This window comes from Sphaerodactylus townsendi, linkage group LG12 (assembly GCF_021028975.2).
Source record: "Sphaerodactylus townsendi isolate TG3544 linkage group LG12, MPM_Stown_v2.3, whole genome shotgun sequence".
Lineage (NCBI taxonomy): Eukaryota > Metazoa > Chordata > Lepidosauria > Squamata > Sphaerodactylidae > Sphaerodactylus > Sphaerodactylus townsendi.
The window spans coordinates 9,638,916-9,664,499 of record NC_059436.1 but is presented as its reverse complement, the minus strand read 5'-3'; the positions used below and the strand labels follow the sequence as shown (position 1 = coordinate 9,664,499).

Here is a 25,584-nt window from a genome sequence, read left to right as displayed (position 1 = left end):
TACTGTAAGCCAATTCTGAACAACAGGTGGATCCAATATCTTGCTTCCAGGAAAGTTCCCTCCGGTAGGCGAAGATCTAACAGAGGGGAATCATTGGAGTTAGTCTGATATTTCTGTTCTACTTCCTTTATGCATCAACACCAAAGGGCCAGATTCATGCTTTACTTAGAGTTTTTCTGTGTTGGGGGCTGGGACTGGGGGCTACAGTGGTTCTGATGATGTGCAAATTGCTGTGGTTGTACTGAGCTCTTCCAAAGCTGAGTGTGGGAGCTAAAGATGATGTTAGTGCCAACTGTATAGAAGATTTTCATCCTAATGAGTACTGGGAATGGGATCCTGTTAAGAACAAACGCCTGCTAATTAGGTTTGAAATATTTCACTGTACCATCCACTTATTAGGATTTCAACTTTAATAAATATTAAATGTGAAGAAAGTAGTTTGTGAGCCCTTAGAATAACTGAAAACTCATTTTGAGGTGGAGCCAAGGGCTAGTCATTCTATATGTACATCTGAAGCAATTTAAAGCCTTTTAAAAAACCCTTTAAACCCTTTACATCCATGGTGGCAAGGCAGAGAGATGCTTGTAGGACCACATGGGAAAAGGGCAGTGCTGGGAAAATGGATTGCTGGATAAGGTTCTTGAGATTATCAAATGGGAAATAGCTTCAATAATTAGAGGGTGAGCAACTGTGCGGTGTCTTCCTTCTTTGCAATGTCAGTCATAAAATAGACTGCATTCACATTTGTGTAAATGTGGGGTACCAACACAGTTTCTCCTGGAAGAAATATGCAGCATTGCCAATGTGGTGAGAATTGGGCATGGATTTCTGATTACCTTTCTCTTGAGTTAATTCTCATGTTGTTCCATCACAGCAATGCTCGTGCACAGGATCTCTGGATATTGTCGTAAATGGGGTGAATGCACCTGAGCTGTGGTTTTGTTTTTTTTAAAGTATCACCATGTTCTAGGTTTCTGGATTTTACTAGAGTTTACCCGCTGGTATGGAAGCAATTCACGTGTCCAACACAGTCTCTTCTACTGTTTTCCTAGACATATTTAGGAATAATACCTTAATTGGAAAATACACTGTAAATTGGCACTGTGGGTTGTCTTTCTCCTAGATAATCTGATCTAAAGCTTAGAAGATTTCAGTTAAATATATTGGTTCCAAGAGTGTGTGTTTATTGCAGCTATTAATTCTAGCTGTAGCATGGCAGTACATGTAAAAACAAAACATTGCTTTGTAGTAGGGGAGGGACTGTGGATCAGTGGTAGAACATCTGTTTGGCATGCACAGAGTGTCACTGGTTCAGTCTTCACCTCTAGTGAGAAGGATCATGCAGAATGACTTCTGCCTAACACCCTGGATAGCCTCAGCCAGTCAGGGCAGACAGCAGTGACCTTGATAGATCAGGGGTCTGACCGAGTATAAGCCTGCTCCATGCGTTCAGTTTGCGCCTGAAGTTTTGCCAAATGAAGTGAAACTGGAGATGCTGGTGACTGAACCTGGAACCTTCAACATACAAAGGGTGTGTTGTACCACTGGGGTGGAGCCCCTTCTCTCCTTTCAACAAGATTAACTTTGACCTCAGTGTACCAGGTTCTTAAGATTTGGAAAGCAGTCTTTATTCATACAGGGCAGAACCATGCGCTAACATGTTCAGATCACTTCAAGAGCTCATTTATTTAGGGCAGTGATGGCGAACCTATGGCACTGGTGCCAGAGGTGGCACTCAGAGCCCTTTCTGTGGGCACAAGCAAACAGAGTCCCCCCCCCCTCAAACATCTAGGCTGGCCTGGGCCGCTGGGTTCGATTATTAGCATTAAACCTAAGACCTAGTTTTGGGGAAGCAGTATAGGTAACCCTGTAAGCACTGTCAAACCCCACTGATTTTCATGCAAAGAACTAAAGTGCGATCCTTTACTTGGGAGTAAGCTTGCTTGCTGGCAATGTAGCTTGCTTCTGAGTAAATCCTCCTAGGGTCATGATTCACCCATTCAAAGAGTTGCACGGTTGCTTCAAAGCAAAGCCAACAACTACCACCAAGCTTACTCTTGAGTAATGCACACCCTGGAGCCAACCATTTTTTTCTAAACTAAAACCTCAGTATTCAGGTTAAATTGCCGTGTTGGCACTTTGCGATAAATAAGTGGGTTTTGGGTTGCAGTTTGGGCACTTGGTCTCGAAAAGGTTCGCCATCACTGATTTAGGGTATTTGCAATGGGTTTTGTTTTTATCGTCTTGGATACATAGTATGGTGCTGAGGCAATGGGTGGGCAGAAACATCTGTCTCCATGTTCCTCCATGTTCCTCCATTTCACAGAGCAGCAAATCCTTTCCAGGAGGTAGTGTAGGGGCTTGGGATAACAACATGACTTGGGTGTGACCTTCCCCTTCTCCACTTCCGTCCACCAATTCCTCTCTTCCCCTGTAAGCATTTAAAATGTGTGTTGTGAAGATAGTTGATAACTGAGCTGTGAGATTTTAATGTGGGACTTTTCTTTTCAACAAATGGAAAAGGGCCTTCCACACTGCAGCTGGGAATTGCAAGACCAGAATGAACCAATAAGTTCCCAGCCTTCCCCCACACCCCATTGCATCCCAAAGATTTGCCATGGGGTGGGGTAACTGATTCAGAATAGTTCTGGAAGGGAGGGTTACCTTTCTCCTGCCTTCTGTTTTGAAAGGATGCCCCGCTAATTGAAAGATGACAGATTCAAATTCAAATCCTGAAGAAGCAGGAAAAGTTTTAAAGTCCAGGCTGTACCGTTACGCAGGTACTACTGGTGTAGATCTAATGGCTCTTGAATATCATAATGGTGCTACAATATCCATCTCTCAAGCACAGAGTATTATTCTGACAGTGGCAGTGAGATGTGTCCTCTCACTGGGGATATCAACCTTTAAAAAGACAAAACTTGTTTTGACCAGTGGGTTTATTAAGTCATTTCAGTCGTGGCTCTAAAAGGATATTTTTGTCTTTCCTTCAAACCTGTCATAATAGCAGCATTTTTATTTATTTGTTTTCTATTTGTCATTTGATGTCAGTTCTTGGGCTGAAATGTATCTGAGTGGAAGAGCATTTGCAGAAATTGGGTAGACCCAAAGCGGTGGAAAGGCCGTGACAAAGAATACTTGGTTTTGTACAGCTGTATATTTCGGAGGCCTTGTAATGAAATACAACTTCAGTGGATTAGAGAAGTGCCACCAGTAATTTTATATATGTAGCTTTCAACTTTAATAAGGTGTTTCAAAACCTATGAAAACACAAGTAACTGAAACCACATTTTTTCCCTGCCAGCCCAGCCTCGCTATTCTTACAGTCCCCAGCCACAATATGGATCTTTGTGCTATTAAAGGGCAGTTAAATCCAATTGGGGAAAAAAAAACCTCTGGTAATTGTATTGCCATCTGTTACCTTTTTCATCTGTTAAATATTGATATATGAAAATTCCTGGATTATTTTTTAAACTCTCTCTACTAGCAAAGTGGCTTTGTGTTTCGTCGTGACCCTAAAACTCTTAAAGAATGTGTGTCAAAAATAGTACTTTTGGTCATTAAAATCACATCAGCTGAACTTGGGAAACTGACCTGTAATTGTTTCCTGTCGAAGTATTAACTTGAGAGGTTAGTGCAGCATTTAGAATTAAGGATTTAAAATTGATTTCGAGCTTAAGCTGTTCTCAGCATGTACCTGCTGTCAGGAAAATTGGTGGGTATTTTGGATAGTGATGGTTGTGAAGGAGGAGGAGGAGGAGGAGAAGGAATTGGGAATCCAATTTCATTCTAGCAGCAGAATTTTTTTCAGTAGCCAAATCCATTTCTGGAAACCAAGAACTCTCTACCTAGTAATTTAATAATCACAGCCCACTAATAAGGCAAAAATGAAGGCCAGAATAATGGAGCTGATTAATAATAGGATGTATTTAGTGAGGTCTGGGTCCATGTGCTGCCTTTCAGATGGCTTGTAGCCCTCTAACTTTTAGTACTGTGAATATTTTAAGATGCTTTGCGGATGACTCTGTGTAGCAGGCTGAGCCTAAAGTGGCATGCCTTGGGAAGGTCCAAGCCCAGGACAAAAGCGATACAAAGCTTCTTAATGATTGAAGATATCCCTCTTACTGGACTTCTGTGGTCAAGGAGTCTATCAGGGATTGGACAGAGGTGTGAGGCCTGGAACAAATGCAGAAAACTTTATCCTGAGGCCCTTTTTCCTAATTTTTCCAATGGAAAAATTGGACAGTGGATATTTTTCCAATGGAGAAATTGGACATTGTGGGGAGTACTGGGGGAAAAAAAAGAACTCATGTGAAATATTTTAAAAACAAGGTGGACATATCGTAGTCGCATAAATCTCTTAAATCCAAGATTCACCTCTCCCTCAAACTATTGTGACCAGAGATTGGGTAACAAGGAATTTATCTTCCTAAGAAGTGTAAGGAGCATCAACTTGTTTTCTCTCAAGTATTTCTCTCAAGTATTGGACATGGTTGCAGTTTTGCTAGTAGAAAATGAAAGCATTTATAGCTTTTTGTATTCTATACGTTAAATTCCACCTCCTGTCATTCACACAAAGATAACATGTACCAAATGTTATTGTTAAGTGCTTGCCATGCACACGGGACCTGCTTATTCACATGTTTGGAGGCTGTGGGGATGATCTAATGAATGGTGGTACTCTTAACGCTTACAATGAGGGGGTTTTGTTTAGTTCTTGCTGTTGCCCAAGACTTGGCTGTTTGTCCTGTTTGTAGCACCAGTACTTTTGTGAAATAATGACTGCAGCAAGCCATTAATTTGCTGTGTTCAGCAGCTACAGTAAACTATGATGATAACAAAGTGGTTTTCAGGCCTCAGGGTTGACTGTCCTTCAAATCTTATATCTACTTGCTGTAGGCCAGGGGTCCCCTGATGTTGTTATGCCTGGGGGCATTTCTGGAATTTCAAGAATGGGATGCAGGCACCACCACAAAATAACTGGCACAGGAAGTTGGGAGGCATCTCCCAACAGGAAGTTGGAAGGCATACCAAGCATCTTGGTATAATGGTGGTTCTTGAGTGGGTGTTTCTCCTCCCCCCACCCCCAATGCAGAAGTTAACCTTCATTCTTCTGAACCACTTCCTAGAAGAAAACAAGGATTATATCTGTACTTTGGAAAAAGAAAGTTTTGTCAAGAAACAAAAGGGCACCAGAAATCCACTGGTGGGTACCACAGGGCCCATGAGGGCCACAGTGGAGAATCACTGTTGCAAACTTTTGTGATGAGCTCCGGGCAAAATAGCAATTGCTCTGTTAGAATTACTCTTGCTTTATTGTATTCCTCAAGGAACAAATTACATTATTCCACCCTCCACCATGTTCAGTTGTTTTCTATTTGTGTTTTAAAGCTCCAGCCCAATTTGCTGTGGCCAGCAGTAGATTTGGTATGCACAGGACATCTTAACTTTTCTGTCTTGATTTTCCACTTCTCCCTGCTCTTCCTCAGGTACTTTTGGCCCCTAGGATGGGAAAACATTTGGGCATCCATTCCCCCACCCCCCATGCCAAAAGCAATCGGAGGAAGGGGAAATTATTGAGATGTGTTGTTTAAGCCTGTGGCTCTATATATGTGGCTGTGGTGAGCTTGAAGATTTCATGGGGAAAGTCTAACCTAATGCTTTGGATCTGAGTCTTCTGAGTCTTCATTCTGTTCCCCACTGCTGCCTGAGTGTCCTCTTGGTCCTTATCCTCTCCTATCTCATTCTCTGTTGTTTCTGCCCATTTTAAGATATTTTATGCATGTGTTGATAAAGAGACCGAATCACAAGGATGGGAAGCCAAGTTTCGTAAACAAGATGAGGGATTAGGGTCTGAGGCATAAGGAAGCATCAGAAGTGATTGTCTTGTACAAAACCTGAAAAAAAACAAAAACCGAAATCTTGAATATTTCCTGCTCCTTGTTTGGTTCAGTGCTGGCTAAATTGGTAACTCTCTCATCTGCTTCTTGTCTGGGATAACCCCAAATAACCACGATTAAACATGAAAAGATTTTCTGGATCTGGTCTTAAAACCATAGTAACATTGTAAAACCTTGCAGGAAAGTAAGAATATTGCATTCAGCTTCCAGGCAAACTAATTTCTGGCAGGTCATTAAAAAAATGCTATTTATTTGCAATTTGGTCAGGTTTAATAGGGTGCAGTTGCCACATAAACCAATGCTTTTGCGCTGGCTTCCAAACTGTAGGTAAGGAAAGTGGAGGAACTAAAGCAAATAGACCGCAAGATCCATGTGGTCCAGATGGACGGTCAGTTCAAACCTGACCAACATTCTACACAGAAAGTGTTTCTACGTGAGGAATAATATACAAACTCAGTGGCTGATGATTGCATGAGTCTGCCTTGCTGCACCCACGTAAGGTGGAGATCTTCACCCATCACAATTTTCATGCTGTTTCTGGCTCATTCCGCACATGCAGAATAATGCACTTTCAAACTGCTTTCAGTGCTCTTTGAAGCTGTGCGGAATAGCAAAATCCACTTGCAAACAGTTGTGAAAGTGGTTTGAAAATGCATTATTTTGCGTGTGCGGAAGGGGCCTCTGATAGGGAAATGCTTTGCATTTGTTGCGTTTGATGAGGTCCTGAGAAGTGGGAAACCTTGGCACACTTCTAAAACTTTGCTTCCTGCAGCTTGCAATTGCGTAAAACTAGGTAGAACACACGTGCCTTGTGTTTCTGAAAAAAAATATTGGTGACCGCCCACCAAACCAGAACACTCTTCTCTGTCTGCCTCTCTCTTGGAGATAATTCCCTTAATCCCTTCAAAAATTATGTTTCATTTCAACAGTATTATTTACGAGAACTGTGTATTATAATGATCTGTGGCGCACAATCCCATATCTGCAGTTTGTTGGAAGATTAGTCTTTCTTTCTTTTTAAAAGATATATTACTTTTAGGATTGTTGGAAGACACTTTACAGCTTTATAAAGCTCTTAAAATGTTTTTAAACACTACTTCAAGCCTATAAGGCTAGTTTCAGAAATGCAATTACAGGCTCCCTTATCCCCAAGCAAATTCCCACTGTGATGGTGTATGTAAACTGTTTTAGACATTTTAATGCTCCTGAGCAATAAATCTGAATGGGGAAGGCAGGCACCTCAGTTTATACAAATGAAAGATGTTGTGTCCTAATTTATGCACCCTATAAAACTCTGTGAAGTTGCTTTGTATCTTTCTACTGAGAAGTTTATATATAATTTTCTTCCTTGTTTTATTTCAAGCTGTGAACCCCACCCCACCCCCCCCCCGCCAAATTTGGTTGTTGTTCTCTGTGCCCAGGAGCTGTGCAAAAATGGATAGAAAAGAAAGCTTTTGTTTCTCCTACTAACCTTTTTTCAAGGGGCTTGGGGGTTTGTTTGTTTTTTGGTCATTTTTAAAGCTCACCTTCATTTCCAAAGCTCCAAGTTGGCACAGACCTTTGTCCTCTGGTAGCTTTAAACCAGAAAATGCAAAACATTTCCACCAGGTGCTAAAATAGCCCTTTTCAGCCTTGTGCTAAACATTCTGTGCTGCTTGTGAATGTCAGCAGTGGTGTAGCTGCGATGGGGACATCCAGGGACAAATGCCCCGGGCGCCCCTGCGGGAGTCACTTGGGGGCGGAAAAATCGACCCCCACACTTCTGGGAAGGAGGAGGGGTACGGCTAAGCCTTGCCGTGATGTGCACCAAGGTCTGCCTGGGTGGTGTGCGCACGTAGCACCGAGGACCAACCACGCCCCTCCTCCTTCCCAGAAGTGGCTGGTCCTCGCCCCCCCCATGCCCCCCACTTACCTGAGTTCAGCCAACTGCAACATGTGGCCAGCTGAAAAAGTTGCCTGGTGGGAACTACACTTCCCAGAAGACCTTGTAACCCCCCTCCCCCCAGGAGGCCTCTGCAGGAGTTGGGGCTTGCAAGGTTTCCTGGGGAGTGTAGTTCCCACCAGGCTGCTTTTTCAGCTGGCTGCTTTTTGCAGCTGGCTGAACTCATGTAAGTGGGGGGGGAATGGAGGGGCCAAGGACCAGCCACTTCTGGGAAGGAGGAGGGGTGTGGTTGGGCCTTGGCGCTCTTTGCAGCCGGCTTAGCTCAGGTTAGTGGGGAGACACAGGGGGCGCTGTGGGGGGGGGAGGCAAGGCCTGGTTTGTTTTGGGATGAGCAACTTCCAAGGCAATGGGAAACCACCACTGAATGTCTCTTTCCTTGAAAACCCTGTGGGGTCACCATAAGTCAGCTGTGACTTCACAGCACCCCCCAAAAAATCCCAGTTTTCACATGGACTGAACTCCCACGATAGGCTTGGATGTAATCAACTTGCAGGTTTGACTTCCTAACTTCTTTCAGCACCCAAACCACACTCTGTCTCTAAATTTAGTAGCAGTTCAGAGTTGCATGATTGAGTTGGGTTGTGTGAGGTAGATTAAAGTTGAGATAACTGGTACACAAGGGAGGGGCTGTAGCTCAGAGGTAGAACATCAGTCTTGCATGCAAAAAGTACCAGGTTCAATCCCAGGTAGTAGGTGACATGAATGGCCTCAATCTGAGACCCTAGAGAGCTGTGGCCAGAGTACATGATGCTGATCTTAACAGATCAATGGTCTGACTCTTAGAAGGTAGAAATACTACAGGACCATATGTAGAATTACTGTTCTTTTCTAACCGATTGATTGAAAAATCTCTCCACTGAAAATATGCTAATTGCTTTGGCTCAACTATATAGTCTAACCTGTGCATGAAAAGAAACTGGTTGTGGGGAATAGATATAGCATTCCTGGACAATACAATGTCATGTATTTCATTTTTTTCATTTCATTTGACCTTTATTGGCATGAAATCATGTATTTCTTTTTAGAGGTAATCAGAAAGCTTCCTGTATTTTAGCCAGCTGGTAACCCTGCCTGTTTAACTTGGTGAGCTTGCATATATCTCCACTGCCGTCCACCCAGACTGTTCAAATTCAGTATTCTCCTACCTGCATTGAGTCAGTACAGTATCTGAACCAGATTCGGTTGTTTATGTTAATTCTCCTTCTCTCCCCCCCCCCCAATCTGGTATAAATATAACTAAATTGGGATAGAAGGATCTTAATTGATTATATCTGGAAGTTTATTGGCACTTTATATCATCTAAAGAAGAAATTGCCATCTGTGATAGAATTTTGATGTTTGGATGTTGTTTTAACTCGTGCATTGTTTTATTGATATGTTATGATTTGTTAGCCGTTCTGAGCCTGGCCATTAGACTGGGAAGAGTGGGGTACTAAGTTTAATAAAATAATAATAATAAATAATAACAATTCCTTTGCATTTTTCTTCTTAGCTAGGAGGACAGGCCGACCTCCAGGCATCCCAAGTCACTCAACTGGACGTCTGGCCCCTCCTCTTTATGGCCCTGCAAAAGCATCTCTTTTTAACAAATTATTTGCTCTTTTTCTTTACCGCTTTTCGTTTCACGGTGGTTTCCAAAGCAGACTTAATCAATATTACATAGTTAAAATATTTTAAAGATATAAAAGCAAACATTGAGGAAAACAGAGTTCAGTCTAAGCCAGGAAAGCGACAGCCTCTGACTCGCTCTTTAACGTCATTACCGCAGTGGCAAGAAGGAATAAAAAAATCTCTTCACCCGCCTTCGAAAAGCAGGGAGAGAAGGAGACTATTGTGTTGTGCTCGACTGGGAGCTATTTTATTTACAAAACTACCTGGAAAATCCAGGGGAAGACTTCGACTGTGCAAACAAATTACAGAAACGCTTCTCTGTGTCCAGCTTGTTCTTCCCGGGTTTAGGTCCTCCTGTGCTCTGTGTATGAAAACAGCCAAGCTGAGCGCAACTGAAAGCATTCTGTGTCACAGCATTCTGAGTCAGCAAAACGTGGTCATAAAATACACTGCTGGGAAAGTGTAATCAGGCACAACAATCACCCTTCTTAGGGAAAAGCGTTCCAGGTTTCTGGAGCTGCCACAGAAAAAAAAGTGGAGAAAGATAACCTTTGGCGTTATCTGCATGGCTCAATACTTCAGTCTTCCACAGTGATTCAACAGATTCAAGTGTGATTGACGAATGTTGGTCGTTACACTTTTGGAGAGAATAGGTGATATTTTATCTGGACTGCTTTGTATTTATTGTTAAGGAAAAATCACCTGCTGCAGGCAAAGTAGGAAAAAAATCCCACTTGGCAAATATATTAACAACTTCATATATATTTTTTTCCGTAAACATCTTCTTGTCAGTATGATCCCATTTGTACAGAAAAGTGCCCGGAAAGGTCTTTTAATGCATTTGAGCAGAAATTGGTTTCTTTATATCTTAGTGACAGATCCAGCATCTCTAACTGCGGCAATTAATTTAGCGGCATAAAAAATTAAGTGGAGCATTTTGTCAGCTGAGCAGTTTTCTTGTTCGTGAGCTGTGTTCGTGTGCTGGGCTGAAAGGCATTTTGTTTGCTGGGCCGTTTAAGCGTTTTTAAAAATAGCATTTAAAATGTACTTTTGAAATTGTTTGTGAGATGGAAAGGGTACTTTTGGCAAATGTTTAGTGCAAAGTCTACGTGAAAGCTATTTGGATCTGAGCAAACACGCTATAAATCAGAGCCTCTTGACAGTAGAGAGCAAATTTAATAAACAGTATTGGAGGGCTATTTTTCCTGTAAGAATCTAAGCTGTCGTTATCTGATGGACAATGGCAGGGCAGCCAGCAACAAAAGAATAATGGGCAGGCATAAATCTTAATGGGCTTAACCTGTTGCATTTGTTACTGTGGAAATCTTGTGTTTTTGCTGTCTCTGGGTATTATGTTCAAGGACTAGATCTTTCTTATGGTGTTCTTTCTGATTATGTTGGGAGAGCTTAGTTGTAATGAGGTAAAAGCACAGCTAGGAACCTGACAGGCTAACAACATTCTTAGCAGTCCTGTTAACAGAAATGAGGGATGTGTTGGGACCAGACTTGTTAATTTGGTGAACTGAATCACAGAAAAAACCCGAAAAAGTAATATCGGCTTTTTTCAGGTTTTTCTTTTACCAACAATATCCCCCCCCCCCCGATGTATTAGAAAAGCCAAATACACCTGGGCCAAAAAAGCTGAATAACATTTGGCTTGTTCAGCTTTCTCTCCCTCTCATTGGAAGCCAGCAGAGGAGACAGGAAGATGTAATTCTGCATGGGGGAGGGGGGGGGGCTGAGCTAGCTTAGTCTAACATGCAAGATCCATCCACTTACTGTGCACTTCCAGCCCTGCCTCCCTGAGAAAAGGGGTTGGAATCACCCAATCAATATGTCCTCCTGATCCTACCAGAGATGGTCCATTCATGGTGAGTAGTCAACTGTCCATTTGTAAGATAAAACTCACTTTGTTAATTATGTGTGCTGTATCTGATGAAATGAGCTTTGACTCACAAAAGATTCAACCCCTGCAAAATTTTGTAAGTCTTTAAGGTACTACTTGTGCTTGAATTTAATTCAGCTACCTCAGACTAACATGGCTTCCCACCTGCATCTCCAGTAGGTTTGTCTGATGGATTTGTAAGCCAGTAGTGGGACCCAAGGTGGTTTTCAAAGCTGTAAAAGCAGCTCAAAACCCAAAAAAGTACCATTTAAAGATAAAGAGAGAGAGAAAATGAGGAGGGCAATAATAATGAGGCCAAAGTTGCTGTGTTTCCTCTTTGCTTTGACCACCTAATCAGTTCTGAAATCAGTGTGGGGGTGGGGAAATACCCATTTAAAACTTGCTGTAAATAAATTTGATATTATTTTCCCTGACTTGAATTTCTTACAATATTCCCAAACATGAATGATGTTGGGTCTATAAAATGTAAGCAAAAAGGCCTAAAGCACTCACTTTGTGAAGATCATGCTTAAGATCAAGAGTCTGTGGGCACTATTAAAATGTGAAAATATGTCGTGAGTCCTCCACAAAACGTCTGCGATAGGATGCATGGTCAGCCACAAAATGGCACTATGAGTGCAAGTGGTGCCAATCACCCGCCCCCCAGCAAATGTGATCCTGTGATGGAAGAAGAGTTTGGGTTTATACCCTGCTTTTCTCAACAAAGGAGTCTCGCAATGGCTTACAAACTCCTTCCCTTCCACTCCCCCCAACAGACACTTTGTGAGGTAAGAGGTGGTGAGAGACTTCTGAGAGAACTGTGACTAGCCCAAGGTCACCCAGTAGGAATTCAGGAGTGGGGAAACAAACCAGATAAGAGTCTACTGCTCATGTGGAGGAGCGGGGAATCAAATCCAGATTAGAGTCTGCTGCTCTTAACTAGTACATCAAGCTGTTTCTGAATCTGTGTGCCTTGTACACACTAAGGTTATGCCTCTAAAGCTTTTATGAAGTACATCCTACTGTAGTGATGGGTGGGGGTGGAGTCTCCACTATGATGGGGAAATCCAGGACTGGTTCTGTGCTTTGTGGTGGAAGGAAGTTGATGCTGTGTTGTATATCACTGCTTTATAAGATTGAATAAGTTGGTCATACAGGATTTTTTTTTCTCTCTCTCTATGATCCAATATTTAGTGGAAAAATAAGAATTTAAATGGATTCTTTCATTCCACATGAGATGAGTGGGTCTCCAGTTTCCTCTTTAGCCGTAGCCCCCTGTGCTGCCTTGAGTGCCATTCCGAAGCATCCTGGTAACACTTGGAAGCAGCAGTTGTGTGCATTTGCGTGTTTCACAGACAGAATTCTGCTTATGAATATAAAGATCCAGCTGTTTGAAATACGTCATTTTCAGTTCAAATGTGAAATGTTTGCCACGTTTAAAACTTGTGCAATATTTCAACTCTGCTTAGCTTCTGAGATCCCACGAGAGCAAGCTAGCCTGGGCTATCCAAGGCAGGGCCAACCAAAATGACACAAAAGAAGTTTGTCAAACTGATCAGAACTCTTCATCTGGTTAGATGTTGAAAAAAATTAAACAATGGAGTAGGAACAAGCAGTTTTTCCAAGCCAAGCTCTTAAGACTGACTTGTTGGTCCTCTCATTGGCTTCATTGCACTGAGTTTGGCAAAAATTTAGATATACCCTGTTTCCCCAAAAATGAGACCTATCCCGAAAATAAGCCCTAACATGATTTTTTGGGATTTTTGGAAGATGCTTGAAATATAAGCCCTACTCCAAAAATAAGCCCTAGTTACAGATTTCCCGGCGCAGGTGATCTGGTTATGTTGGGAGTGCAAAATCATGACAAAAAATAAGACATCCCCTGAAAATAAGCCCTAATTCATCTTTTGGAGCAAAAATTAATATAAGACCCTGTCTTATTTTCAGGGAAATACGGTAAATATAGAAGCAGTATAATCTTCTGTCTGATTTTCCCATGTACTATTGTTTTGGTGTCGTGTGTTTTTTTTAAAAAAATGTTTGATTAAATTTAATTTTTTTAATGTTTGATTAAATTGTTGTCACATTGATGTATGTCACCTTGAGCATCCTATGCAGAAAGGCATCTGATAAACAGAACGAGCAAAACAAATAAAAGTAATCCTGTTTGTCAAACAACAAAACAGAACTAGTTAGTTCACCGGAATGTCTTTGAAACGAATGGCTCAATGCTAAAGATGATGCATCCTAATATATAGTACAAGCCTCTGCAGGAACGATTCCAGAAGACATCCCCAAGGATGCAAAGCCAAACTAGCCACCTCATTGTGACTAATGAGATCAGGAATCAGGGATGCAAATACAGTGTAGTGCTAATTGGAATCAGTGGGATTGTGCCGCTGGAAATTCTTTCAGTTTTTGTCTTGGGCTTTTGGAAAGCTTGGGACTGAAAGACCTTAGAAGCAAGCTGTAAAAAAAACACCTGATTGTATGATGGGGAATGTCTCTGGGGATCTCAGAGCTTAACTGGGTAGGAAAACGATTCAAGATCGTCCATACTGGCTTTTTATTGGGCTTTGTAACTCAAAGTAGACTTTGACTTTCTATTTCTTTTAACAATGGGATTCCTGCCATCTCCCTTGGGGGATAATTCGACAATTTAATAATGTTTCCTTCCATTAGAAAATGGTCACTGCTGCCAAAAATGATATTTTATGATGTGAATGCCATCTTTTCCCCCTCTCAGCTGTATATACAGTTTTGTATCATGCTGAATAATTCCTCTGCAGTCTCAGCCTTGATAGCTTCAAATATCTCATTCTAGATAGGGTAGCAGTTCAGGCATAGATCTTTCTCTATCTCTCTCCCCCCCCTCCACCCCCTACATCTCAAAGCTGCTGGGATGGAGAATCCAGTGGGAATATGTATGCCAAAAGCCCCAAATAAAGCTATTTCACTAGGGGGTAGTTAAGTGAACAATCTGGCTTAGTAGCTGAGCTGGTAGAACACCTGGAAGGTAGCCAAGGTTATCTCAAGGTAGGTCATCTTATTGTTTTCTTGTTAACAATTTATGTTTGGATTTTGCTATACAGAGACAGAATTTCCAGGCTGATATTACCTGGGAAAATCTGCTGTTATCTCTGTGTGAATTACAGAAGCCTTTTTCACTCAGAATTAATTGTACCCTTAGAGGGGCTTAGTGCATAATCTCTGGACTATGATCTCCTTCACTTGTCAAGTTGAGGTCCCCACGTGCTGCGAGTTTGGAAAGCTCAGCTCGGGTGGGAGTTCCTTTTGCGGAGTCGGTTGTATTGTTGCAAAATTTGGCACGAGGCAGAGCCTCTCTTCAGAGGGCAGACCTATTACCACAAATGGAACGGAGATGAATACTGTACACACACTGCCTCCTGCAGATGGGGGGCCTTTTCATTTTAGGCTTAAGTCAATTGCTCGGATTCTATCGGGAAGCTTTCTCTGTAGGGGACGGATGTTGTTCTGCACTGCTAGTTAGCCAGAAGAAAAGACTGTCCCAGTTTGATCTGCTTAAGAGTCACCCTCACTTTTATTTTTAGAAGTGAAAACAAAGTCAGCTCCTTGCCTGAGTTGTTGAAAAGGAGCACCTGTATTGCAAGATGCTCTCACTTCCTTTAGGATATTTGTTTTGTGTGGGATTTCCCCCCCCCTCCCCCTTTTTTTAAATTTTTCTTTGTTTTGGTCTCCTACAGCCCAGTTGGGTCCAGCCGTGTCTCACTTTCACACATGCTGAATAACATACTTTCAAGCCACTTTGCAACTGGAAATGGGAAAATTCACTTGCAAGCAATTGCTAAAGTGGATTGAAAGTGCATTATTCAGCATGTATGAAAGCAGACACCATTTTTTAAAGCATGGCAGAAGTACGCTGGACAACACAGAAGATGCCTATACATTTTAATGTTCTGGAACAGGTTGGGAATGGTGTGGAAATGGTCCAACATACTACGCATGCCGGACTACGGTGATCACTTATTTGGCTAATATCTGCAACATCATACCTTCGTCTCCATTCCCTGACCTTCTAATTTTTGTAAATGAATTTGGAGGAGGGGGGATGCAAGGTGAATGCACATATAAAGACATACATGTTGTTTTAGAATGCATTCTAAAAATAGACTGGCAGCTTGCCTGAGGCATAGGAGCAAGGCAGCCGAAAGCTGATCCAGTATTTGCCTTTCATGCGTATGTATATATGTGAGACGTCTTGCAACATTGGGGTTAATGCCGCAGGTGAAGGGGCTGCTATTAAGATTTTGCATCTGTTGCTCCCTTCAGTTTCTACTTAGGACTGAAGCCGAGAGGAATTCTGGGAGGAAAATTCTTCTTACTTGACTTCCTTTGGCAACATTTGAATTGCAATTCCTTTATAATTAAAACACATATTCCCAATTATGGGTGCTGTTCCATTTAACAATTTGGGGAAGAGAGAAATAAATGTAAAAATATTGGCTGTTTCAAATTGATAATTTTTTTTTTGCCTTAAAATCATCCAGTTGCCTTTAAAAAGGAAAACCTAATGCAAACAAAATTTGCAAAGGTATGGAATTTAGAAAGTCAAATGTAAATTGTGCTCAGTTTCCAGCTTATGTGCAGTATGGTCTGTGACTTTATTTAGGACCAGTACATGTTAAGAGATCTTTAGTAGTCTGCAATCTCTTCTACCATTTGTTAAGTTGTTATGGCTTTTAAAATGTCTTTCTAACACAATAATTGCTGGCATTTATCAGATTAATGTTTCAGATTTAAGCTTATTTTCCATATGTTTCATTTTGGTGCGTAGGGGACTAACCATTTCCTGAACTAGCTAGAAACAATACTTGAGAGACCAAAGTCATTCAAGTATTTCATTTATTGCCTGTCTTTTTTACTGCAACTCAAGGAAGATTATATGAAGACAATCCATAAATACAGTAAGTCAATATGTAAATAATGCAAACCATTAGCATGATTCACCAATAAGCAACAGTGCAAATTACAAATCAGAAACAATGCAAAAAAGTGTCAGACATGACACGTCAAACAATGCAGAAAATGAAATTTCAGAAGTGCAAAACAATGCAGAAAGAGTAGGATAATATATTCAATAAACAGATAATATCATATGCAGTAATACATACAGAGTCGTGTCTCTGTTTATAAAAGTTCTTTCCTGAACCATTATCTTATACTTCATCCCTATTACCTTTATAAAAATGCTATCCTCAACAATTCAGTTAAGGCATAGTTTGTGGAACGCCAGAGGTGAGGGAGCCTTCCTGACCTCTTGGGTAATTATGGCCTTCCTAATTAGTTTGTTATGGTTTACTGCAAAGCTTTTCTAAACAGAATGAGGGATTGGATCCAAAGGCACACCATTGCTCATGATCTGGGGTACTTCTTAGTATTTTGCTAGCAACATCTTGGTCAGTGCAGTGGCTGAGGACCAGAACTGTGGAGATACTTGATTAAATCTCACCTTGGACAAACTATGTAAGGGATGTCCTATTAGGCAAATCATTTCTTCACTCTGTGTGTGTGTGTGTGTTTTCTTCATCTGTTGCATAATACTGCTGGCTTACGTTGTAGGGCTGTTTTAAGAATGATTGGCATAGCATATGTTAGAGGGCTCAAAGTGCTATACAAAAGGTAAATATGGAGTGCTTATATTTCTTGCATTGCCACTGATGAAGGTGGAAGTACAGATGGCAGGGGCGTAGCGTCCAGGGGGACATATGGGGTCAAATGTCTCTGGGCTGTGGCCATTTGGTCACATGGGGGTGGGAAATCACCCCCACCTCCCTCCTTCCCCCCATCCCGGATCCATACACTGACTTCAAGACCCGGTGTAAAAGAAGTTGTTTGGTTGTGTTGGGGGTGGGCAGCCGCTCATACAGAGGGGTAGAAAACTCAGATTTTGCACTGGGCTACATTTTTCCTAGATACGCCTCGGGTAGATGGAGATACCCTTTCTTTGCATGGAGTGGCAACACTTACAAAGTCACTCCACGGCCATATTGCAGGCAACCCAATTATGCTGATGCGAGCAGCAGGACTCCCCCACCCTGATCCCTTCAGAACATCTTGCTCTTCAGTCAACCAGTCTTAATATTTGGGAGTCTGAAGTATGGTTTACAATGTGATGCAACACTTTTTCTCCAGAACATTAAGAATGAAATAGTACGTGCATTCTCAAGCACTTTAACGATCACTTTGGGAATCTTCCCCGCTTCAGTTAATGCACATTATCACTGTTCACATATTATGAATTTCCTGCCTTAAGTGCCACCATGCCTGCTCCGGGAAGTGTAGGAGCTCTCTTCGTATCTGCCTGGATGCTAGCCAGTAGTGCCCTGCAAAGAGATCAGGGTGCATTTGCATCTTGACACGATGCACAGCAAAGGTGTACAAAGTAGGATTTTAATGTAGATCATTTTGCCTTGTTTGGCCCCTTCCGCACATGCAGAATAATGCACTTTCAATCCACTTTCAAAGCACTTTGCAGCTGGATTTGACTGTGCGGAGTAGCAAAATCCACTTGCAAACAATTGTGAAAGTGGATTGAAAGTGCATTATTCTGCATGTGCGGAAGGGCCCTTTGAAAGCTTTTCGTGGGGAAATAGTGAGATATAAATGTTTTAAATAAACAAATAACCTCTGTTCCTGTGTTGTTCCCCTGCCGTGCCACCTTCAGCTCCTCAGACTCTCTAGATTTCACCAGCATTTATTCCCCCTGCCAAAAGGTACAGATGCTTCATCATTTTCATCTAGTCCCTTGCCCTGCTCAGAAACCTTTTTTCCCCCTTGGTTTCCGTTTTCAAACTGAACTGTGCTGTAAGGTTTCAAAATTGCTGAGCGCGGAAAGGAAAAAGCACTTTAAAGAATAGAATAGAATAGAATCTTTATTGGCCAAGTGTGATTGGACACACAAGGAATTTGTCTCCGGTGCATATGCTCTCAGTGTACATAAAAGAAAATACATTTGTCAAGAATCATAAGGTACAGCACTTAATGATTGTCATATAGGTCTAGTAAGCAATCAGGAAACAATCAATAGTAATAAAAACATAAAATGTAAAATCATAAAAGAAAATGAAATGTCAGCACAGGCTATAGTCATACAGTCATAATTGGGAGGAGATGGGTAATAGGAATGATGAAAAAAGTAGTGCAGTAATTATATAATAAATATATAATAAATAGTTTGACATTATCGAGGGAATTATTTGTTTAACAGAGTGATGGCATTCGGGAAAAAACTGTTCTTATGTCTAGTTGTCTTGGTGTGCAGTGCTCTGTAGCGACGTTTAGAGGGTAAGAGTTAAGGGAGATGCATTCCTATTAATGGCTGTTTGGGGAACTTCAACTTGCATGCCACTGTAAGGAAAAAAAGTGGTGCACAAAAAGGTGAGCAGGGTTTTTTAAGGGACACGTGGAGAGGAGCATGTTGAAGGGGTTTTTTTGGAATGATTATTCATGCTAGATGCTCCCACGCTATAGGAATCCATTTTCACTTGATATAAATGCACCTATTTTTCATCTGACAAATGTTCGCAGATATGCCTGCTGCTATCTGCAGGTACCTGACATTTTGTCCACTTGTTTTAAATCACACTTTAAATTGTGGTTTCTGGTTTATGCTGAGCGATATTGCTGCTGTGGATTGCCAGTATGGGAGCTTGGCAGTACATTCAACGGGTGTTGCTTTATTGCCCTTGAAGACAAACTTCAACGGGTACAGAGTGTCACAGCTCAATTACTAACAGGAGCTAAGTGGAGAACACCTATTATGCAGTCATTTCATTGGTTACTGATGTTTTTCTGGGTTCATTTCAAGATGCTGCTTATTAAAGTCCCTCGTGGTTTCTATAGATTCTTGAGTCCTGATATGCTTTTCTACAACACCTTTGCTTATCTGTGTGAGACCTTTTGAAAGTGCTGTCCTCTCGCCCAGCAGGATACACAGCAGCCTGAACTTGTGAATTTTCTGTTGTGACTCCCAACTGGTGGAATAGCCTTCCTGACCAGGAAGCCCCTTCCCCCCAAATCATCAGAACAGAAAGCTTCAGGAGGGCATTTTGATAAGGGGAATAGTGTTGTTTTAATGACCTTGAAAATGTTCTAGGTAGAATAACAGTTGTACAGTTAAAATATTAGTTTTATAGTCAGACTTGAGTTTCTAAAAGAAAGGTGAATAATCAATGAAAAAATCAAATAAATATTTCACTTTTTGGTTCAAGAGAATTTTCCAAGCAGCTAAGCACATTTGTAAAAACCAGGAACAATAAAATAACCATCAATTAAAACTAGCAACAACATAAAAATAATAACCATCAATTAAAACTAGCAACAACATAAAAATTAATCGATTGGTTAAAGGCTGAGACAAATAAGACCACCTTTGCTTGACTCCTAAAGGGCACTATCAAAGACAACTAGCTACCATGTCTTAGGGTGGGAGTTTCTGAGGTGGGCCCCATCGTACAAAGCCCTTTCTCCAGTTGTGATCCACATCACTCTGAAGGCAGGGAATATCTAAATAACTAGTTCATAGGAGAATGTAGGCCTTACACCCTCATTTTCTACATAAGAACTTTCCCCATTGACTAAGGAGCAGCAGTGGCGTAGTGATTAAGAGCAGGTGCATTCTATCTGGAGGAACCTGGTTTGATTCCCCGCTCTGCCGCTTGAGCTGTGGAGGTTTATCTGGGGAATTCAGATTAGCCTGTGCACTCCCACACACACCAGCTGGGTGACCTTGGGCTAGTCACAGCTTTTTGGAGCTCTCTCAGCCCCACCCACCTCACAGGGTGTTTGTTGTGAGGGGTGAAGGGCAAGGAGGTTGTAAGCCCCTTTGAGTCTGCTACAGGAGAGAAAGGGGGGATATAAATCCAAACTCTTCTTCTTCTAAGTTTCTTTCATCGAGGCAAAAGGGAGAAAGAAGAATGCCTCTTCTGAGAAGGCTATGATGTATCCACTTTTGGGGGGAAGCACCATCAAATCGCCTAGGGGCACCTTTTAAAATCCAGCTGATTCATCAACTAAAAGTGACTGACCTTACACATTAAAACATTACATTGCATGGATATTCTTTATTTGACCAGTATTGCATAATTCAAAGCTTTCCTTCTGACTAGATTAAATGATTAATAAGGGCATTTCTCAATCTTAAAAAAAAATTATAAGGAAATATAGCCTGTACCATCTGCCTGTGCTCACCAAGGATCACAAATGATGCAAAAGCGTGCTGTCTGATTTCAAAGGATCTGAACTGGTTACGTGTGAAATGTAAAACAAACGCCCATTTTAACCTTTTCCATTTAGAGGAAAACCTTGAGGTGTGAATGGGAGTTCTTTTTAGTGCTGTTAGATTAGGGTTAGACCCTCCTGGAATAAAACAAATCAGAATGACTGGGGTTATTGTTTTAATAATCAGTGGTGGCTGTTCCTGAGTTGCAGAGGAAATGCAGCATGTCACTGAACTGATGGCAGATCCCGTTTTGATCCAGGATTAGCAGAGGGCAGCAGATGCCACATTCTTCTGTTTCCACTGTTTTGCTTTTGTTTGTTTTGTCTTTAAATGCTTGCTAATATTCCTCAGCATTCTCTCTGCCAGTTCCCTGCTGTGCTGGTATTTGTGGTTGGTTCACAGGCTGCCTTCTCTTGCTGATTGTGTGACTTTGTGTGACTTTGTGTGTGTGTGTGTGTGTGTGTGTGTGTGTGTGTGTGTGTGTGTGTGTGTGTGTGTTTAAACGGTCTAGAAGAGGAGGTGGTCTATCTAACAGCCTTGTTGCTGCTGGCCCAAGAATCTGGCTGGGTTCCAGCACCTGGCCATGACATACAGCACCCTTCATGAAACCAGACAGAATTAAACCCTTTGTTTCCTGTTTGCCTGGCTGGCTTTAAAAAAAAGAGGCAGAGAGGCTGGAGCTCCCAACAAGACTGTCTTTGTATTAATTTAATTAATCAGTTTAGTAAGAGAAGGGGGGGAAGAGGATGGGAGTTCATGTACTAAATGCATGCTTTTCTTGGAGGTTTAAGTCACTCGTACATATGGGGGTCTTGATCTATGATACTTCAGTGGGGAAGAGGTCTTTGAGTTCTTGATGTCGTCCCATGAGCAGTCCCTAAGTAAATTCCCAGGATTACAATCCAGTTAAAAATATTTCTAGGTCTTTCCAACTAGCAGCTGTTTCTGATCCTCTTGAGTTGTGCTTCAGTTTTGTTTTTTAAAAAATCCAGAGTCTTTCGTCTGAGTATTTTTCATATCGCGTGGCTTGGATACTAGAGTGCTGATATTTGCTGGTGTGTTAGACTGAGTCATGGCGATATTTAAAGTCTTGGTATCTTTTTAAAAATGGCATTAACCTTATCAATGGCATTAATCATGTTTTATGAAATGTTATAAAAGCAAACCCCTTCCCTTCATACAAGTGAGTAGATCTTCACCAGCTTCTCCATCCTTCAAATTTCACTGGATACACTCACCTGATTCGTATTGCGTTTGTTTAGTTCTTTACCTGCTGTTTCTTCTCCCTGCCTGCTACATATGGCCTGTCCATATGCCACTGTCTCCAGCCTCTCTCAACCCACAGCAGTCAACAGTTTACAGAACTGCATATTGCTGAATTTGTCAGCAGTATGCTTTGTAGTAAGCTTGCAGCAGTGAGAGCCAATAGGCTACATACTGCTTTGAAGAGTCGCCAATTGTTGTGTTTTGTGTAATGGACATAGAAGGAGGTGGACTCCAAAGACAAGCAGGAATAAAAACAAGTTTTGTTGATTGCATCAATCTCAGTTTTGCCCTGGATCTTTCTAATTTTTTAAAAAATAAATACATACCAGTAGTTCCTAGTAAAATATAGACAAGTGAGATGGATATAGAAGAGTGAAATCGCTGTCACTGTAACACCATTTCTACCATTCTCAGTCTCAATAAACTTAGGCCTATGTTGTTAAATTGCTTGCATGGATGTATCCTGAAACATCCCATGCTGCCTCTGTTCGAGAAACCAATCTGGGATGAACTCCAGCCATTGTCAATTTGCATATATTAACTTGTTTTTGCACGTGTCCACATTTCTTAGCCGTGAGTGTTTAACATTTTGACACCTTGCTGAACTGTTTTCAAATGCAACATAACCCTTCATTTTTTTCCTCCTTCATGTCTTAAATTTGTGTAGCATCCAGCCTGATGAAGTATTTTGATAAGCTCAAAAGCTTGCACAATTTGTGTCTTTTTGTTTAGCCCTAATGTTGCATGTGAATTTTGTTTCTTGTTTTGAAAGGGCAACACCAGTAATATTTCTATTTGACCCCCCCCCCCCCCCCCAAAAAAAAAAGTTCAGAAGGGTTGGAATGCATTGTCTACAATCTCATGCGTTCTAAAAATGTGAGGGACCAGAAGAAGTTTGTCTTTCTTTCTGGCTGCCAGATCTTCAGTAATTCTTGATGTTTGTTGTCTGCCAAGATTGGCTTGCTTACTTAACGTTGCCTTCATTCATGTTGATTTGCCTTCAAAGATTTTTAGTTTCTTGTTCGGCATTTCACATTACCACATTTGTCATTTTAATTAAAATAACTGATTTTAAATGTTGCTAGTTTCCATGTACTCATTACTTAATGGTAGGGTAGGTAGGTTTGTAATTGCATGTTGAGAACAGCTACCCAGCTTCATCTCCTAAGCTAGAAGGATAATTTCTTTCTCTAAAATTATGAATCTCTAAACCACTGTTGCATTGTGTTTTACGGTGGTGAACTAAACTGTGTAACAAGACATAGTCTTGATTAAATATTTTCCAGTATGTTCATCCGGAGCTTTTAAAGGTAGAATTACCAGATGTTCCTTACTCCAAGGAACACCCTTTTTGTTTTACTGGAATGCTTATTCCAGATATTGCAGTTCGGTAGAACAATAATGAGATGCCTCTTTACTTCATGCCATTCCATCTCTGCAACATTCTGTAAAAAACAGATGCTTTACTAAGGTCTACAGCATCCTCTCAGTTTTGAAATCCTGATGCAGCAGATCTTCCTGGCTATTTAAAAACATAACAATTAAAAAGTGGAGGTTCCAGGGTTTAGGATTGCAAGCAAAGTTACTTCCTATTTTACATTTTATACCACTAAGGCAAAGTCTTGACCCGCATCTCATCCAGATTTGTTGCCTTATTTAAGTCCGTTCCAACCTGGCTAACAGAGTATATTCAACTGCCACAGTAACATTGCTTCAGCTTCATTTGTAGCGAGTAGGCCTTTGGAGCTACGATAGATGTGGAGAACTATATGCATAGCCACCTTCATGCTATCTGACTGAGGGCATTGCTTGTCCAGATTCACTTTGACTCTCAATGAGAAAGGAGGACAATAAAGTAAAATAAAATCTGTGACTTGGCATCTTTCTGTCATACCTACAATTTAACATGCATAGACAGAGATGGGCTGTATGCTGCTTGGGGGTCTTGCCTGGGGAGAGGCAGTGTTTATTTATCCCAAGCAAATTAGAAAGACAAAAGTCTGTTCATAAAGCTGTTCCTTCCGACCCAGTGATGGATATCTGCTTGGATTCTTCTCTGCCAATCCTGCTGTGCTGCTACTTTTGCAAATGGTTCCAGCAGCTCTACTGGTTATTTGATAAACCTGTTCAAAAGTTTTAGAAAGTCCAGTACATGCGCAAGGTTCATGTACAAAACACCACAATTGGAAGGCAAGACAAAGAATGGACCAGTGGTAGAGCTACTAACTCTGAATTAGGAAATTCCTAGAGATTTAGGGGTGGAGCAGGGTATAATTGCATGCAGCCCGTCCTCCAAAGTAGTTATTTCCTCTAAGGGAACTGCTCTCTGTAGCCTGGAGATCAATTATAATTCTTGGAGCTCTCTAGGGCCCTTTCCTCATGGGCCAATAAATGCAGGGTGCAGCTGGGGTACATGAGCTTGGGGCAACCCCGGGCCCTTCTCATGGCTCCGGATGGGTGGCCCCGGAGCCAAGCAACTGGCTGATGCACCTTCACACAGAGGTGCATCTGCTGTTAGTGTACCTACCTCTGCTGCCTCTCCCTGTTGCGTATCAACACAGCTGGCCATGGACGAACCCCACAGCCGTTCTGATGTCTCTGGATGTCTGTACTCTCCTTCGTGGCCATGCAGGAGAGAGACAGGGAGGAGGAAAACTATAAGGCACAGCTGTATAACGTTTCTGGCCGTTCTCTCGGCTGTGGCTGTGAGGTGCATTAAAACAAAAGAATCACATAAAGTGTGATTCTTGAACAACCTGGGTTTGGGGGGGACACAGAGCGGATCCACATTAGGATCGGGATCCATGTGAAGTTCCCCCCCAACCTGGTTTTTTTTACCAGTGTTATCCCGATTTCATTGGCCAATGTGGAAAGGGCCTAGGCCTGTCCTAGGTTAACAATCCTAACTGGTGCTGATTAGAAGACAGATGTGCTCATAATGCCATACAGTGGCAGTTTGCTGAAGGGCCTTGAACAGAGAACTGGTGGGGAGGGAATCAGGCCATTCATCTATCTAACTCAATATGGCCTACACTGTCTGGCAGTCATTGTCCAGGTAACTCAGTCAGAAAAAGGGCTTTCATTCACAAGTAGGCTCTTTCACTTTCCAGTATGTTTTTATTCTGTGGTTCCATTATGGCTCAGACTCCATTCCAATTATCTTCCAAAAAGGGAGGAGAATTTTGAAAAGTCAAGAATGAATTTTGTGTGTAGCCCCAAATGGTTATGCACTTGAATGACATAATCATAGAGAAAAAAACCCCAGCCCCGAGGAGGATCTCCCTACATATTTTACTGAGGAAATGATCCTTGATGTAATGGAGAATTTGGATCAGCACATGTCAATTACACCTGGAAGATTCCTAGAGGAAGGTTCGGGCTTACATTGGGACAAAAATATCTTGGGGTTTTTGAGGTTTATTAGCCTTTGTTTGGTTCCAGAAAAACAACAACATAAAGAGGTGTGTGGTGGTCTTATTGTGTGTGGGGGTGGGGGAGGTAGTGTTTAGGTATTGATTTCATTTTAAAGAAAAGATCTCATTTAATCCCATTTTTATAGGCAGCAGAATTACTGATCACTCTACAAGGGCACATGATCCTGAATTGGAAGAATACTTTTCGGAGTGCACACTGTTCTGTCCCAACTGGTCAACCTGTCTAGAATGGTATGTGCATTTATTTTCTATTAAGCTGTCTCTTTCTAATTGTGTATAAGTAA

General features: G+C 41.5%; 1 protein-coding gene across 7 annotated transcripts in view; it reads left to right on the top strand.

Annotated features, from left to right (window-relative positions):
* PKNOX2 (PBX/knotted 1 homeobox 2) overlaps window positions 1-25,584 on the top strand; it is a 352,275-nt gene that overhangs the window by 25,731 nt on the left and 300,960 nt on the right. For all 7 annotated transcript variants that reach the window (XM_048512663.1, XM_048512660.1, XM_048512662.1 and 4 more), the window contains exon 2: window positions 25,426-25,531. The gene's annotated coding sequence lies outside the window, so the exon portion shown is untranslated. The remainder of the gene's footprint in view (window positions 1-25,425; window positions 25,532-25,584) is intronic.